This window comes from Rhinopithecus roxellana, chromosome 5 (assembly GCF_007565055.1).
Source record: "Rhinopithecus roxellana isolate Shanxi Qingling chromosome 5, ASM756505v1, whole genome shotgun sequence".
Classification (NCBI taxonomy): Eukaryota; Metazoa; Chordata; class Mammalia; order Primates; family Cercopithecidae; genus Rhinopithecus; species Rhinopithecus roxellana.
The window spans coordinates 106,854,061-106,872,402 of NC_044553.1; the positions used below are offsets into that span (position 1 = coordinate 106,854,061).

Consider the following 18,342-nt stretch of genomic DNA (forward strand, 5'->3'; position numbering starts at 1 on the left):
TGAGTATTGTAGGTATAAATAGAAGCTAAGGTCAAGAAGCCAAAGGCAGAAAAAGACTCTCACATCCAGCAGAGACCGATGAGCATGTAAAATAACATCCTCTACTCATAAGGCTGCAATTATGCCCATGACCCAAGCTTGAGCTCCAGGAAAGAAGTGAGGGATAAAAGCCAGGGGCCCCAACATGCTCTTCCTACAAATCTTGTTTTGTTTTGTTTTGTTTTGTTTTTAGATGGAGTCTCACTTTGTTGCCCTGGCTGGAGTTCAGTGGCACGACCTCGGCTCACTGCAACCACCATGTCCCAGGTTCAAGCGATTCTCCTGCCTCAGCCTCCCAAGTAGCTAGGACCACCGGTGCACGTCACCAAGCCTGGCTAATCTTTGAATTTTTAGTAGGGATGGGGTTTCACCATGTTGGCCAGGCTGGTCTTGAACTCCTGACCTGAGGTGATCTGCCCACCTCAGCCTCCCAAAGTGCTGGGATTATAGACGTGAGCTACCGCTCCCGGCTCCTTCCTATAAATCTAAAACCCACCCCAGCCTTCGACACACTTTACTATAACACTAATGCACAGTAGAGGCTGATTTCTAAGATCTCTGAGCCCATAGGGTTATTAACTTCTCCCCATACTTCACCTTTTTTTGACTGAGAATTAACACTTTTTGGAAAGATATGATTGACCTAAGCCCCAAAACCCAACATTCCCTCCTTCTCTGAGATCTCGAGTTTCTGAGAAGGCTTTCCCAGAGGCATGGCCCTAGGAATTAAACAAATGAACAAACAAACAGGAAAAGGGTCACCCCTAGTGTGAAGCAGCTTGATCCCCCCATCTTTTCACCCCATCTCCCCACTATGCAGACCCCCTCCATCTCAGATTTCCCACCATCTGCCTGCCACGTTCAGCACAGAGCTGCTCAACCTTCCTTCTCTGCTGTCCTGTCCTCAACCATCCGCTTGACCATCCCCTCTGTCTCAGGCTCCTATCCCAGCTGTCTCTGCCCAGCCACATTCCTTGATGGCTCCCCTCTTGTGCCCCACTCCATTGAGTGGCAGTGCTAAGTGAGTTTGCTGCCTCTTCTTCATCCTTCTCTGAGAGGTTCTCTTCTCTACACGTCACTTCCATGACTCAATGGTCAGACCTTTTCTTCAAGAAGAGGATAAAGAAGGGACCAGGTGTGGTGCCTCACACATGTAATCCCAGCACTTTGGGAGGCCGAGGCGAGTGGATCACTGGAGTCAGGAGTTCCAGATCAGCCTGGCCAACATGGCGAAACCCCGTCTCTACTAAAAATACAAAAATTAGCTGGACACGATGGTGCATGCCTGTACTCCCAGCTACTCGAGAGGCTGAGGGAGGAGAATTGCTTTAACCCGGGGGGCAGAGGTTGCAGTGAGCCAAAATTGTGCCACTACACTCCAGCCTGGGCAACAGAAGAGAGACTCCGTCTCAAAAAAAAAGATGAGTGGAAAGATGGACCTGTTCCCCAGGTCCACTCAGGTTCTCTCAGTTCACTAGCTCTTTTTCAGACATGTCTCATCTCCATGTTACAGTAAATATCTCTGTTCTGCCTCACCTGGGAGCCACTCTTCTGGGCTTGAGTAAGAATTTATTTAATAGCTGATACACAATTTTAGTCTGTGACCCATCTGAGGGATGGGGGACACGTCTACCCATCCCAAACAGATTCTTGGCACCTTTTCCCTGACGAATTCGACATGTGGGTGGGAACAGGAGATGCTGTCTATCTGTACCCTTTATCTTTTTGGATTGAAGAGGCAGAAAATTCCTGTTCCTAGGTTCCTTGAGGCAATAACATTCCTTCAGATCCAGTTTTCTTTGGATGACTGGAGGAAGCTGAGGTTTGTAGCTTCCAAAGAGCCTTGGTTTCTTAACCCAAGCATTTGTTGCACTGGCTGGCACCAGGGTTCTAGGCATGATTTATATTTACTTCCATCCCACCATTTTTCTTACAAACTCCAGATCCCATAATGCTCTCATGGACTCCCTGAATCTGTCATCTTTATCAAAATTTCTCCTCCTTTCTTCTGGCCCTGTGAGAGTATGCCTCTGCCTGGACCAGTAGAACTGAACTAAATGTTAGTTCATATTTAAGTAAATAATGTCCAGGGGCTTGTTACATAAAAAGGAATGTGCAGGGGAGATTGATTTGTTAATGAAATGGAAATAGAAGGCAGGATACTCTGAGGACAGCTTATTTAGAAGCGACAGTAATGCCAATAAGCATATTTACTTAACGTATTGAGGTCATTATTTTTGGTCATCCCTTCTCCTCCTCCTCCTCCTCCTCCTCTTCTTCCTCCTCCTTTTGACATTACCCTTATTATTTTACACCTTTCTCTTTCAAAAATTCCTTTTTTTTTTTTTTTTTTTTTTGAGACAGTCTTGCTCTGTCACCTAGGCTGGAGTGCAGCTATGTGATCTTGGCTCACTGCAACCTCCACCTCCCAGGTTCAAGCAATTCTTCTGCCTCAGCCTCCGGAGTAGCTGGGATTACAGGTGGACTCCACCACACCGGCTTATTTCTTTCGTATTTTTAGTAGAGATGGGATTTCACCATGTTGGTCAGGCTGGTCTTGAATGCTTGGCCTCAAGTGATTCACCCACCCCGGCCTCCCAAGCACTGGGATTCCAGGCATGAGCCACTGCGCCCAGCCCAGGAAGCTGAGGTGAAAAGATTGCTTGAGCCTGGGAGGTGGCGGTTGTAATAAGCTGAGATCATGCCACTGCATTCCAGTCTGAGAGACAGAGGAAAATCCTGTCTCAAAAAAAAAAAAGATTCATTTAAATTTCAGAGATGTTAAAATGTAAAGAAATATACATTCATAATTGACAAAATATACTATACATAAGCTATTCTGCACACAATAGTTTAGTATTTTTTAATTTTTCTTGTTTTACTGTATGTTTTTCTTTGTAGATTTCTTTCATGTTCTGAATGTTACTCAAATTAGACTTGTTTTGCTGACTGATTTTCTACCACATCAATTTTGATTTCCACTTCTAATGACGACTTTAAATAGTCTATCATAGTTTTTTTATAATAAACTTTTTAAAACCTTGGCCTTACTGCTCTTGGGTGTATGCTCCCTTTGTCTCTTTTATAAATAATGAACCTCACAGAAGAAATCCAAATGTGAAAGACATAAAAAAACTTATAGATGAAATCATAGGACACATTGGAGTATGCAAAATTTTCTTAAAAAGGAAATAAAAAGCTTTAACAGTAAAAGAAAAAAATTATAAATTAGGCTATATTAAAAAGAAGAACCTCTGTTTATCAAAGGATGCCAATTAAGAGAAGGAAAAGGCACACTATAGTCTTGGAAAAGATCTTTATTGATAATGGTCTGGCAACCAAAATGTGTAAATTGTTAAAAGAAAGGAAGCCAATCAAACAGAAAATGGGCAAAAGACAAGTATTTCTTTAAAGAGGTATTCAAATAGCCAATAAGTACACAAAAAGATCTTCAACATAATGAGTCATCAAGGAAATGCAAATTAAAGCCACAATGAGATACCATTACACCAGAACCACAATAGCTAAAAATTAAATGGCTGACAATAACAAGTGTTGTCAAAGACGTAGAACAATCAGAACACTCATATTATACTCTCCTGGTGGGAGTATAAATTTGTGCAACCATTTTGGAAAACTGTTTGGCATTATCACCTATAGATGAACACAAATATAATCTGTAATCTAGGGATATTCCCAACAGAAATATGCACCTGTGTTCACCAAAAGACATGTCCAAATATGTTCACAAGAGTATCATTTGTAATAAAAACTAGAAACTATCAAAGTGTTCGTCTTCAGTAGAAAACAGAAATTGTGGTATATTCACACAGATAAATACTAAACAGCCATGAAAATGAGCCATGAAATGCAACATCATAGATTAATCTCACAAACATAATATTGGATAACAGAAGCCAGATCCCGAAGAGTGTGTACTATATACGTAAAGTGCAAAAACAAGAACCTAATCTATGGTGTCAGAAGGCAAGATATGGAAATGGCAAGAGGTGGGCTTCTGGGTGCTGTTTCTGTTCTGTTTTGGAGTCTGACTGAGGCAGCTCATTATGTCCAACATTTCTTTGTGTGCTTTCAAGAGCTATCCATTTTTGCAAATTCACTGAGCTATATACACTTCAGGATTCACGCACCTTTCTGTGTATATATTAGTCTTTATTGAAGTTTCAAAAAAAGAGCTAGAGATTTGTTCTCTAAATTCTTGAATTTCTTCTGGAAGATTTAGTTAAGAGATATTCCTTAGGCTCTTATTGCTTTTTACCATCAATGTCCTTAAATTACTTTTTGCTTGCTTGAGTAACGATGACAATATTTGTGCACACAATAAAGTGATGTATTTGATTTCCCTCTTTTTTTTCTTTTGAGACGGAGTTTCGCTCTTGTTGCCCAGGCTGGAGTGCAATGGTGTGCGTGATCTCAGCTCACCACAACCTCCGCCCCCTGGGTTCGAGTGATTCTCCTGCCTCAGCCTCCCGAGTAGCGGGAATTACAGGCATGTGCCACCACGCCCGGCTAATTTTGTATTTTTAGTAGAAAGAGGGTTACTCCATGTTGGTCAGGCTGGTCTAAACTCCTGACCTCAGGTGATCTGCCTGCCTCAGCCTCCCAAAGTGCTGGGATTACAGGCGTGACCCACTGCGCCCAGCCTTGATTTCCCTCTTAATGTTCCTGTGCAGTTTTCCTCCTGTAAGAAAGAAGGCTTATCTTCCCAGAGCAGGAAAGAGTGAATATTTGGCTTCCTTATCAAGGTGATTGGTTTAACAATAGGGTGACCAGGGAGAAGAGCTGGTGTTTGCTCCCAAGCCTCTTTCAGCTCCCAGGAATGCAGAATGAAGAGCTATGGGCCTGCTGGGGGAGGGTGATGTGACCCTATTGCTCGACCTCCTGGTCAGGGGCCAGATGGACAATGTGGCAGTGATTCAGTGGAGCTCATGGGGTCAGTGAAAGCCAAGGTGAGCTGAGCCAGCTGGATAGTGGCCCTCCGGCTCTCACCAAGAGGAACAAAGCTGGTTAGACCAACTGCAGAGATTAGCTGTGGACCCCAGAACACCAGGGCCAGGCCCAGCTGCCCCTCAGTGATCACCAGTCTGCACATACCAAAGGGCCAACATGAGGCCAAGGGAGGCTTCTAAACCCACAATATCTCAAAGGCACATCGGCCCCTTCTCTGTAGACCCAGATTCTACCTTAGAGATAAGCTGGAAGAGGAGAGAGGAATCTGAGGCTGAGACATTTTGCCTATGGGGTAGCCTTACTTAAATTGATTGGTTACATTCTTGTCTTGGACTGATAGAGTGGGATAGACTGAATACATTTTTTCCCTGTTACCTAGTGGGTGGGACCTGGTAAGATCAGATCACTCGGCCGGGCTCAGTGGCTCACATCTGTGATCCCAGCACTTTGGGAGGCTGAGGCGAGCGGATCCTGAGGTCAGGAGATCGAGACCATCCTCATTAACACGGTGAAACCCAGTCTCTACTAATACAAAAAATTAGCTGGGCATGGTGGTAGGTGCCTGTAGTCCCGGCTACTCAGGGGGCTGAGGCAGGAGAATGGCGTGAACCCGGGAGACAGAGCTTGCAGTAAGACAAGATTGCACCACTGCACTCCAGCCTGGGTGACAGAGCAAGACTTCATCTCAAAAAAAAAAAAAAGATCAGATCACTTACAGAGAAATAAAACATTTCTTCAATTTCTTCAGTACTTCTGAGTATGGCATGAATAAATTTGCAGCCTTCTTTCTTTCTCTTGTTTATTTTTCCTTGATTTTCCCACCTGGCAGACTTTTGTTATGTTGAAAGTAGTTTGTGATAGAAAGTTTTGTATATATTTTAATAGAATAACTTGAGAAGAAAGCTCCTGGCATTGCAACTCTCCACAATATTTTATTTAGTAGTTAAACAATGTTTATAATTTCTCTTACTTTTTCACTCTATTCATCATCTAATCATCTATCCACCCACCAAGCAATAGCCATTTTGTTGGAGCTATGCGTTGAGTATTCAGCTAGAAGATGAGTAAGACTATCCTTGCCATAAGGTTTTGAATACAGAGAATGAGCAGGTAGCAAACACTGTTCCCTATTCGCTCCTGCACACATCCACATGGGCTTGTTTTCAATTGCAGTGTCGAGGCATTTTAATTACCAGGCATTGTTCTAGGCCCTGGGTTCCTAGGTCTTTTGACATAACAGCAGTGGTCTTTGAGCGCTTCCTTGATTTGTAGTATGCCAAGAGGTACATCTCCTCTCCCAGACCTGGAATCAGCCCTTTCTCCCAGGCGCATTTGTTCCCTTTAGTGGGAAATGTATTTAGAAACCAGAATGTGGCCCCACAGGAGCTCATTTCTTCTGTGCTCATGATTTTTTTCTAGGACTTCTCAATGGATAAGAGCTGAAATGGTGAATATTAGGGGAAGAGATATAGTAGGAGAGGAAGAAAAAACTACCTTTTCTAGGTCATTTTTCTATTTTCAATATAAAAATTTTTCTATTATCAATCATTTAGTATATATATACATATGTGTGTGTGTGTGTATATATATAAATATATATATTTATATATATATATTTTTGAGACAGAGTCTCTCTATGTTGCCCAGGCTAGAGTGCAGTGGTGTGATCTCGGCTCACTGCAACCTCCACCTCCCAGGTTCAAGCGATTCTCCTGCCTCAGCCTCCTGAGTAGCTGGGTCTACAGGCATGTGCCACCATGCCCAGCTAATTTTTGTATTTTTAGTAGAGACGAGGTTTTATCATGTTGGCCAGGATGGTCTCAATCTCTTGACTTTGTGATCCACCTGCCTTGGCCTCCCAAAGTTCTGGGATTACAGGTGTGAGCCGCCGTGCCCAGCCTAGTTTATATTTTTGATTTTAACAATTAATACATCTGTTAAAATACATTTATAGTTGCTATAGATGTATAATACATCTGTTAAAATACCTTAAGAGTTGCTACTGAATGTGTCATGGCATTGCCAGTTTGGGTGAGATAGGTTGCTGGCATCCCTTCCCCTGAGTTACAACCTGGGTGCATGTGCCCAACTCTGACCTTCTGGTGCCTATGCCAAGGTTTCTATCAGAGATGGAGGGTGACAGTGGTTGCTGTGCAGGAGTGGGGGAGACAGGCCAAGTGAGGCCCAAGGCACCAGGGGGTAGGAAGCAAGTGGCTTGGGTTGGCCCTAGGAAGTGGGGAGGCAGCTCCTGGGAGGTGGGACCTTCCATGAGCCAGGATGCAAGCTCCAGTGCATACCCTGTTGTTTCATCAGACTTCACTTACAAAGCACAGATTCAAAGATCAAATTACTAAGGGTCAGGCACAGTGGCCCACACCTGTAATCCCACATTTTGGGAGGCTGAGGTGGGCGGATCATTTGACATCAGAAGTTCGAGACCAGCTTGGCCAATGTGGGGAAACCCCATTTCTACTAAAACTGCAAAAATTAGCCAGGTGTGGTGGCGCACACCTGTAGCCCCAGCTACTTGGGAGGCTGAGGCAGGAGAATCGCTTGAACCTGGGAGGCAGAGATTGCAGTGAGCCAAGATCACACCATTGCACTCCAGCCTGGTGACAGAGCAAGACCGCATCTCAAAAAAAAAAGAAGATAAAATAACTAAGAATTTTTCAAGATGGCGACTTCAAAGCATTAAACCTCAAATGTGGGGCTCTTCAGAGAACAGGGCCCTGTGAGACCTCACCCGTCCTATGTCCATGAAGCAGTCTGTCTATATAGTATGCAGTAGAAGTTTTTAGAATATGGCCTGGGGTGTTGAGGATCATGGAGACCCTTCAAGTGATTTGTGAGGTCAAAAACATTTTCATAAAAATACTAAGATATTTTTGCCTTTTTCACTCTCATTGTCTCAGGAGTGTGCAGTGGGGTTTTCCAAAGGCTACTTGCGATATTGAAACAGATGGAATGCAGAAGCAGAGAATCCTGCTGTCTCCCATTAAGCCAGACATTAAAGAGTTTGTTTTTCTGTGTGTTTTTTGTTTTCGTTTGTTTGTTTGTTTGTTTTTTGAGACAGAGTCTTGCTCTGTTGCCCAGGCTGGAGTACAGTGGTGCAATCTCAGCTCACTGTAACCTCTGCCTCCCAGGTTCAAGCAATTCTCCTGCTTCAGCCTCCCAAGTAGCTGGATTATAGGCGCATGCCGCCACACCCAGCTAATTTTTGTAGTTGTGGTAGAGACGGGGTTTCACCATGTTGGCCAGACTGGTCTGGAACTCCTGACCTTAGTTGATCTCCTCGCCTTGGCCTCCCAAAGTGTTGGGATTACAGGTGTGAGCCCCCGCACCAGCCTTTTTGTAGGTTTGTGTGTGTGTGTGTGTGTGTGTGTGTGTATTCTTTGTGGTTTTCTATATATAGGATCATGTCATCTGTTAATAAAGATAATTTTACCTCCTCCCTTCCAATTTGGATGTTTTTTTTTTCTTTTTCTTGGCTAATTGCTCCATCTAGGAGTTCTAGTACAGTGTTGAAGAGTAGTGGTGAAAATAGGCATCCTTGTCTTATTCCTGATCTTAAGAGAAAAGTTGACCGAGCATGGTGACTCATGCCTGTAATCCCAGCACTTCGGGAGGCCGAGATAGGCGGATCACCTGAGATCTGGAGTTCGAGATTAGCTTGACCAGCATGTAGAAACCCCACCTCTACTAAAACTACAAAATTAGCCGGGCGTGGTGGCACATGCCTGTAATATCAGCTACTCGGGAGGCTGAGGCAGGAGAATCACTCGAACCCAGCAGTCGGAGGTTGTGGTGAGCCGAGATCGCGCCATTGCACTCCATCCTGGGCAACAAGGATGAGACTCCGTCTCAAAAACAAACAAACAAAAAAACCAGAAAAGTTTTTGCTTTTTACCATTGACTGTGATGTTAGCTGTGTTTTTCATCATGTTGAGGATAGCCTCCTTCTATTCCTAGTTTGCTGAATGTTTTGTCATGAAAGCCTCAATAATTTTTAAGAACGTGGAGTGTCTGTGAGACCCATTTGAGAACTGCAGGTCTAAAGTATTAGTTAAGAGCAAGGGCTGTAAAGTCAGTCTACCTGGTTTTGAATTGCAGCTGGGCCACTTATTTGCTATAAGACCTTGGCCAATTTACTTAACCTTTCTGTGTCCTAGTTTCCTTATTTGGAAAATAGGGATGACAATAATAGTAACATGATCTACCTCAGTGGGTTAAATTAAAATGAGATGAATACATATTGGAACGGTGCCCAATGTAGGGTAAGTGCTCAACAAATGTTAGCAAGTGTTCAAAGAACCAAACCAATTTCAATACTGACTGGCAATTTCTGTATTACTCTTTTCCTAAAGTCTACCCTACAAGGATTTAATAATTTGACTTTGCTTTTGATTATCTAACATAAGATGCCTCATTTTTCAAACTTACATTTCCGTATTGTTATTGTTTACATTTTTGTCATAGTTGTTTTTCTTCTTAATCCATTTTAACTGTCCAGTTGTGCTTTTATTATTAGCTGTCTTACATACTGCTTTGATGCAGTCAAATATAAGATAAATAACTAAAATTAGGCCAGTTTATACCACATTATCAAGGCTGTTGTTGTGTTAATAAAAATAATATTAGGGCTCCAAGGACTTTAAAGAGCTGAAATTTCTGTCCCACATGTTCTGAATCTTTTAAATAATCTATGAGGACTAGGCACAGCTGCTGTGATTCTGCCGCAGTGATATAAATATGACCTTCCACGAAAAAGCATCTTATGGCCAGAAGTAAAATTCAAAGCAGTAGGTTGCGTTTCAAAGTCTACGATGCTAGAATATGCTGCCTCTCTGGTTACAGGGAAATAAATATAGACCAGACTGATTATGTGAACACATTTTATTTAACTTTGCCCATCTTTACTCATTTCCCAGCCAACAGAAACTAAATCAACCCAGCTATAAGTAGGTCTGCTTATCTCTTTCCTTCCAGCCTCAGAAATTCCCCTTCTTTTCAAGGCTAAATTTTCCATCTTTGCTGTTGAGTTTATTCCCTTGCTGTCTTGCTAAACTACCTGTCCATTTTCTTTTCTTTCTTTCTTTTTTTTTTTTTTAAGACCGAATTTTGCTTTTGTTGCCCAGACTGGAGTGCAGTGGTGCGATCTTGGCTCACCACAACCTCCACCTCTCAAGTTCAAGCAGTTCTCCTGCTTCAGCCTCCTAAGTAGCTGCGATTACAGGTTTGCACCATCATGCCCGGCTAACTTTGTATTTTTAGTAGAGACGGGGGTTTCTCCATGTTGGCCAGGTTGGTCTCGAACTCCTGACCTCAGGTTATCCACCCACCTTGGCCTCCCAAAGTGATGGGATTACAGGCATGAACCACTGTGCCTGGCCTGTCCATTTCCTTTCTGGTGACTTTGATGTCTCCATTTCCACTGGTTCCTTTCCCTGATATCCACAAATACATAACTAATCCCCCTAAAGGAAAAACATGTCCTCAAAGCCTCTACTTCAGCTTCTGAGTGTCTTCCTTTCTTCTTCCTTCCTGTGAAAGTTTCTTCACTCCACATTTTCATCTCCTCACAGTCTTCATGCCACTATGATCTGGCTCTGGTCACCACTCCCCTGAGTGGCTCTAAGGCCACTGGCTGGTGATCTCCTACCTGCCAAGTCCATGAGTCTTTTTCTGTCATGTTATTTGACCTCACTGGGCGTGGTAGTTGACAATTCACATCTTGAAACTCTCCTTACCTGGAATTTGTAACACAGTTTTATAATTTTTCACACTCATCTTTCTCTAATGTTTTCTGAATGCTATATCACAACCTCCTTTTCTGTCCCCATCTTGGGCACTGGTATTACCCATGCTTCCACCCTTGGCTGTCTACTTCTCACTCTCAACCCACTTTCTGCTTAATCTCATGTATTCCCATGATTTCAGCTAGTGCTGGTGATCTCGAAAGCTGTAGCTCCAGCCCTGATCATTCTTAGCATAATACTTGTTTTGAACATTCAAATGTCTAGAAATCTGTTGGTGTCCTACAGACATGTCAAACTGAACTGACTACATCTCCTTCCCTGGAACCTCTTTCAATTCCTTGTAAGTAAATTTCTGCTACCTTAAAAAAAAAAATCCAGCCAAAATCCTGGTAGTGAAGCAGGAAGAATGTCTGGCTGTCTGACAGATCATTTATATAAGAATGAGACGGAAATGTGCTATGTATGTCATACTATTGTGTCCAGAGATGAGGGAATGATTTCATCACGTTCCTGTTTCGGGAATAGCACCACCAACCAGTTAGCCACATGCTGTGGTAGAAACTAGTTAAGCCCTGGTTGCTATCCTGGTCTACTCATCAATAGCTAGGTGAGTTTGGGCAAGGATTTTTGTTTGTTTGTTTTTAATTGAGACAGAGTTTCTCTCTTGTTGCCCAGGCTGGAGTGCAGTGGCGCGATCTCGGCTCACTGCAACCTCTGCCTCCTGGGTTCAAGTGATTCTCCTGCCTCAGCTTACTGAGTAGCTGGGATTACAGGTGCATGTCACCATGCCCAGCTAATTTTGTATTTTTAGTGGAGACAGAGTTTCACCATGTTGGCCAGGCTGGTCTCGAACTCCTGACCTCAGGAGATCTGGCTGCCTCAGCCTCCCAAAATGCTGGGATTACAGGCGTGAGACACTGCGCCCTGCCTGGGCAAGGTTTTAAACCTTGCTAGGTTTCCATTTCTTCTTCTGTCAAATGGGTATAATAACATTGTTGTTTACCTACCTAGGATAACAAAAGATCAGATTGTTCAATTAGACTCACAGGCATCGGTAATCTTATCCAGCATTGGCCTTTACTGAGAATTCGAAAGATACAGATGATATTGAGACTTGGGCCAAGCACAGAGACCCTGAGGACCACCATTGCAGCTCCCGGTCCTCTCTTGCCACATTAGGATGCACCCTGGCACAGAATGGACATAGGAGGTTTTTAAGTGATGTGTGCAGGATATCACTTACACAAAGAGGTCAGGAAACACCTTCATTTTATACTTCAGTAATTACATAGCTGACAGATCAGCTATATATTGGTAAATTATTGCATAAATAAGGCCTTTTTGTTATCTTTCTGATTGTAAATGCCATCAATAAGTATTTAGGAGATTGGGCCACGTGTGGTGGCTCATGCCTGTAATCCCAGCACTTTGGGAGGCTAAGGCGGGCAGATCACAAGGTCAGGAGATTGAGACCATCCTGGCCAACATGGTGAAACCCCATCTCTACTAAAAATTAGCTGGGCGTGGTGGTGCATGCTTGTAGTCTCAGCAACTCAGGAGGCTGCGGCAGGAGAATCGCTTGAACCTGGGAGGTGGAGGTTATAGTGTGCCAAGATCGCGCCACTGCATTCCAGCCTGGCAATAGAGTGAGACTGTCTCAAAAAAAAAAAAAAAAGAAAAAAAAGAAAAGAGCATTTAGGAGATTGACCTGGGTCAATTCTTTTTTCTTTTCGTCCCCTTTCCTCATATGTTCTGAAGGTTGGAAATATGACTTACTACCATTACCTAACAGTTATTTCTTCTTCTTTCCTAGTTAATAGAACCTGATTTCATTTGGACCACAACATGTACAAAGAAGGAATACCTGTCCCCAGGCCTCAGAGAAAAGTCATGATTGGTTGAAGCCTAGCCCATTCCCCTGCTAGAGATTGCTTCTTCTGAACCCAGCATGTGGCCAATTATGGCCAATGAGATGGAAGAGTCTGGAAGCAGGCTTTTGGAAAGATTCTTGTAGCCTAGTTAAAGGTAAAAGCCCAGAGAGGAAAAAGCCTTGTGTTGACAAGCTTAAGAGTGAAAAACCAACATGCTGAGAATGAGGATTAGGAAGACATAAAGAGGCCGGGTTCTTAATGACATCCTCGAGCCCCTGCAGCTAAAAAGGAAACTTCTTTCTCCAGGATTCTTATGTCAGATTTTCAAATGTCTTCATGGCTTAAACCAGAGTTATGCATTCTGTTACCTGTAACTTCGTGCGTTCCCAATGAAGACAGTACCTTGTAAAGTTGCTTGAGAATCAAGACAGGCACTGAAAGTAATGCATCAAGCATATAATAGGTTTCTATCTTATAACCACTACCCAACATCTTTTTCTCCTTTCTTCCCTAGTTTATGAAACCTGATTTTATTTGGGCAGCCACAAGCACAAGGAAGGAGGACCTTGTCTCCAGGCCTCAGAGAAAAACCCAAATATGTCTCAATGTCTCTCAGTATACCTTAGTCCTTTTAGTTCCCTTTCCCTTTCCTTCTCCCAGCCAGCTGTCATCCCTAAATCCTTCTGTGGTGCATGTTTCTCAACATCCATTTAATCATCAAACTCTTAGATTTGATTCCTAAATAACCTTTCCTTTCTCCTTTCACTGCAGCTGCCATAGTCAAGACCCATTCATTTTTGGTTTAGATTACTGCTCTTCTCAGCAATTTGCTGCCTGTTTCATCCCCCCTCACCTTATTCTCTGCATATCTACCAGACTAAACTAGTAAAATGGCCAAGCCGACCATGTCACTCCTCTGCTCAAAAGTTTAACTAGGCCAGGCACAGTGGCTCATGCCTGTAATCCCAGAACTTTGGGAGGCCGAGGTGGGCAGATCATTTGAGGTCAGGAGTTCGAGACCAGCCTGACCAAGAGGGTGAAACCCCGTCTCTACTAAAAATACAAAAATTAGCCAGGCGTGGTGGCAGGCACCTGTAGTCCCAGCTACTCGGGATGCTGAGACAGGAGAATTGCTTGAGCTCCAGAGGCGGAGGTTGTAGTGAGCCGAGACTGCGCCACTGCACTCCAGCCTGGGCAACGGAATGAGACTCCATCTCAAAAAAAAAAAGTTTCACTAACCAACCAGGCACAGTGGCTCACACCTGTAAGCCCAGCACTTTGGGAGCCCAAGGTAGGCAGATCACCTGGGGTCAGGAGTTCGAGACCAGCCTGGATAAGATAGAGAAACCCCATCTCTACTAAAAATACAAAATTAGGCCAGGCGAGGTGGCTCACGCCTGTAATCCCAGCACTTTGGGAGGCTGAGACAGGCGGCTCATGAGGTCAGGAGTTCAAGACTAGCCTGGCCAGCATAGTGTAATCCCGTTTCTACTAAAAATACAAAAATTAGCCAGGCATGGTGGTGTGCGCCTGTAGTCCCAGCTACTCAGGAGGCTGAGGCAGGAGAATTGCTTGAACCAGGGAGGCGGAGCTTGCAGTGAGCCAAGATCAGGCCACTGCACTCCAGCTTGGGCAACAGAGTGAGACTCCATCTCAAAAACAAACAAACAAACAAACAAAACACACCAAAATTAGCCGGGCGTGGTGGCAGGTGCCTGTAATCCCAGCTATTCAGTTATTCAGGAGGCTGAGGCAGGAGAGTCACTTCGACCTGGGAGGCAGAGGTTACAGGGAGCCGAGATTGTGCCATTGCACTCCAGCCTGGGCAACAAGAGGGAAAGTCCATCTCAAAAAAAAAAAAAAAAAAAAAAAAAAAGTTTCACTAACCCTCCTCCCCCAGCTAGGTGGCCGGGAGTTCCTAGATTGTGCTGTGGGACTATAGCGTCTGGGCCATTCTACCTGCTCTAATTACCTTTCTTCTGAAAGGCACTCTCTGCCCTGGTCCTTCAGGGTTCACAGTCTCTATCTAACTAGCCTGCCTCCCTGGTTGAATTAATCACTCTCTCCTATTGAGGTTCAGGATACGTTACCCCAAAAGACAGCATCTTGGCATTTGAGAAAACAGCAGAATCAGGAAGGTCACTCTCACTTCCCTCTTGCCCTTCTCTGGAGTGAATCATAAAACCCTCATTCCAGAACTACCCTTCCTATGTGCAGAGGACAACGGCATTAGGAACATCCTAATCCTCGAAGAGACGCCAAGAAGAATCTGAACAAACAGGCCTTGCTGAGTTCCCCTCAGTTTCTTTCCATTAGATCACATCCTCTTTGTCCAATCATAGTTCCTCATGACTATCTACTGGCTGGCGCTGGTCCTGGACTAATCAAGTACACACTTGATCTCAGCCAAAGAGCAGAGAAGTGATGGACCAACCAAGTATAAGGAGACTCTAGGTTGGGTGCGGTGGCTCTCACCTCTAATCCCAGCACTTAGGGAGGCCGAGGCGGGTGGATCACGAGGTCAGGAATTCAAGAACAGCCTGGCCAAGATGGTGAAACCCTGTCTCTACTAAAAATACAAAAGTTAGCCGGGTGTGGTGGCAGGTGCCTGTAATCCCAGCTACTCAGGAGGCTGAAGCAGGAGAATCACTTGAATCTGGGAGGCAGAGGTTGCAGTGAGCCGAGATCACACCACTGCATTCCAGCCTGGGAGACAGAGTGAGACTCTGTCTCAATAAAAGGAGGTTCCAAACAGCGTGCACACACCCTGCAGCTGGCCCTTTTGCTTTTACACATCATTGCCCCAGAGAAACTCCTGAGCATGTACACAAGGCAAGCAGTACAAGGATGTTCACTACAACATGGTCTATAGTAGTGAAAAATTTAAACCTAGCACAAAAATGCGCAAGTTTCCCTGTTTTTCTTTCTTTCTTTCTTTTTTCTTTTTCTTTTCTTTCTTTCTTTCTTTCTTTTTTTTTTTTTTTTGAGACAGAATCTTGCTCTGTCGCCAGGCCAGAGTGCATTGGTGCGATCTTGGTTCACTGCAATCTCTGCATCCCGGGTTCAAGCGATTCTCCTGCCTCAGCCTCTCGAGTAGCTGGGACTACAGGTGCACACCACCACACCCAGCTAATTTTTGTATTTTTAGTAGAGATGGGGTTTCACCATGTTGGCCCGGATGATCTCGATCTCCTGACCTCATGATCTGCCCACCTCAGCCTCCCAAAGTTTTGGGATTACAGGCATGAGCCACTGCGCCCAGCCAAGTTTCCTTGTTTCTTTGGGTCTTCATTTGTAATATAAGCCTGTTCGCTTAGTTTTCTATTTCCTCTCACTACTTCTGCCTCAAATTCTGTGGTGAAAAAGTTTTTATCTCTAAGACCTTCAAACATACTAGATAACCTAATAATTTCATATTTCTTTAGAGGCAGCCCTCCTGCCCTAAGCAGGACCGTTTGTCATCCAGGCTTGCTGTACAGCTCTCACCCTGTCGTGCCAGGGGACCCCTCAGCCTCACTCCTGATCTACAGCTCCTGTTTCCTGAACCCCACATCTTCCTCTGCATCGTGTACTGCCTGGTTTTGGTGGAGTAAAGGCCCTTGGGAGGTAGATTTTTTTGAAATCTTGCATCTCTGAAAATGCTTCTATTTTTTGCTCCTCTTACCTGATAGTTTAATTTTTCAAGTTAAAATCTCAAACTATCTTCATTAGATAATCTGAAAACACTTCCACTACAAAGCACCTAAAAATGCTGGATAAAATAGAACAAAATCATTTAAACACACAGCCAAGCATCCAAGAAAACAGGTAAAAGCCCCAGAGGCTAGGAGAAAACTAAATTCTGGGACCTAGAGTCTATGAGCAACGTGGCACAGTTCTAGGGAGGTTGCCATCTCAATAACCTAGAAGTTTGGTTTTTGTTTACACCAAGTTAGAAGAACAGGCTCTGAGTTTACTGGATGCAGAAAATGGAAACTGACATCTCTGCAGAGAGCTGAGGCTTTTAAAGGTGATGTGGGGATAAAAGGGTGAACTAGCAAAAAAATGTCCCTGCGCACGGGAAGACAAGAATGAAGACATGTCTTGGCCTGGGCTTAAAGTAGGGGGAAAACTCTTGCTTGTTAATTTGTGGTCATTGTATACCATTGTTTGAGATTTGAGTTTCTGCTACCAGCACATTCTGGAAGAAATGACTCCCCTTACCCATCTGATTCTTCTGGCAATACATAGCACCTTTTGCTGATGTCTGGCTTAGGTTAAAATGTGTTGTCTGTAGCTGTGGATTAGGAGAATGTTTCTCAGAGTGTAGGCTAGAGACTACTTGTATTGGAATCTCTGGGGAACTTGTTAAAGATTCAGATTCTTAGGCCTTACCCTAGAGCTAATAAATCAGAACATCCGGGAGACTACATTTTTAACAAGTTTCCCAAGTAGTCCTGGGACACATTAAAACTTGAGGTCTCTTGATTAAAGCCAAGCTTAGTGACTCTTAAAGGGCCTTTGCTTTCAAAGCTCAGCAGGTCAGTGGAGGAACTGACTGGAGCTGGTCCTGGACTGATCAAGTACACACTTGATCTCAGCCAAATCACAGAGAAGCGATGAACCGACCAAGTATAAAGAGGCTCCAAACAACGTGCACGCACCCAGCACCTGGCCATTTCACTTTTAGGCATTGGTGCTCTGGAGAAACTCCTGAGCATGTGCACAAGGCGAGAAGTACAAGGATATTCACTACAACGTGGTTTATAGTAGTGAAACAACTCGGTGGCCCATTAGTGAGGGGAATGAAAAATTGTGGTAAGGTCAATACTCTAACAGTGAAAATGAATGACCAAATGTATAAAAATCAGTGGATTTCAAAAACTTAATGTTAAGTGAAAAAAACATGTTAGGATATTATTTACATAAACTTTAAATTTTTATAAAGTAACTATCTATTGTTTATCGGTAAAGTATATAAATATGGGCTGACTATGCCCCAATTTCAGGAGAGTGATTGCTTCTAGAGATGGAGAGACAGGACCAGGACTGCAGAGGGGATTTCAATTTTGTTTTTTTAAAAAAGAAGCATATTTTCTGCCCCCCGCCCCCCGACCTCACCTCAATTTTTGTCAGTTACTGTTCTTACAGGGTAAACGTTTATAAAATTTACATTTTATTTGGTAACTCTAAGTAAGTTTTCTATGTTTTGCCTATAGTTGTTTCAAAAATTAAAAACTTTAAAATAGTATTTCAGCTTTGTGACTATGTAAATATTACTAACTAAATAACCAATTGTTACAGCTCTTTTAGAATTTGTCTACCAGGTTTTCTGATTTTTTTGTTTTTGTTTTTTGGGTTTTGTTTTGTTTTACTGAAAAACCCCCATGGGCCGGGCGCGGTGGCTCAAGCCTGTAATCCCAGCACTTTGGGAGGCCGAGACGGGCGGATCACGAGGTCAGGAGATCGAGACCATCCTGGCTAACACGGTGAAACCCCGTCTCTACTAAAAATACAAAAAACTAGCCGGGCGAGGTGGCGGCGCCTGTAGTCCCAGCTACTCAGGAGGCTGAGGCAGGAGAATGGCGTGAATCCGGGAGGCGGAGCTTGCAGTGAACTGAGGTCTGGCCACTGCACTCCAGCCTGGGTGACAGAGCGAGACTCCGTCTCAAAAAAAAAAAAAAAGAAAAACCCCCATAAAAAAAGAGCCAATTAATATGATTGGA

General features: G+C 43.7%; 1 pseudogene; it reads left to right on the forward strand.

The window, feature by feature from the left end:
• The first annotated feature begins 17,909 nt into the window (after positions 1-17,909).
• Positions 17,910-18,003, forward strand: LOC115897852 (annotated as a pseudogene).
• Positions 18,004-18,342: the final 339 nt, after the last annotated feature.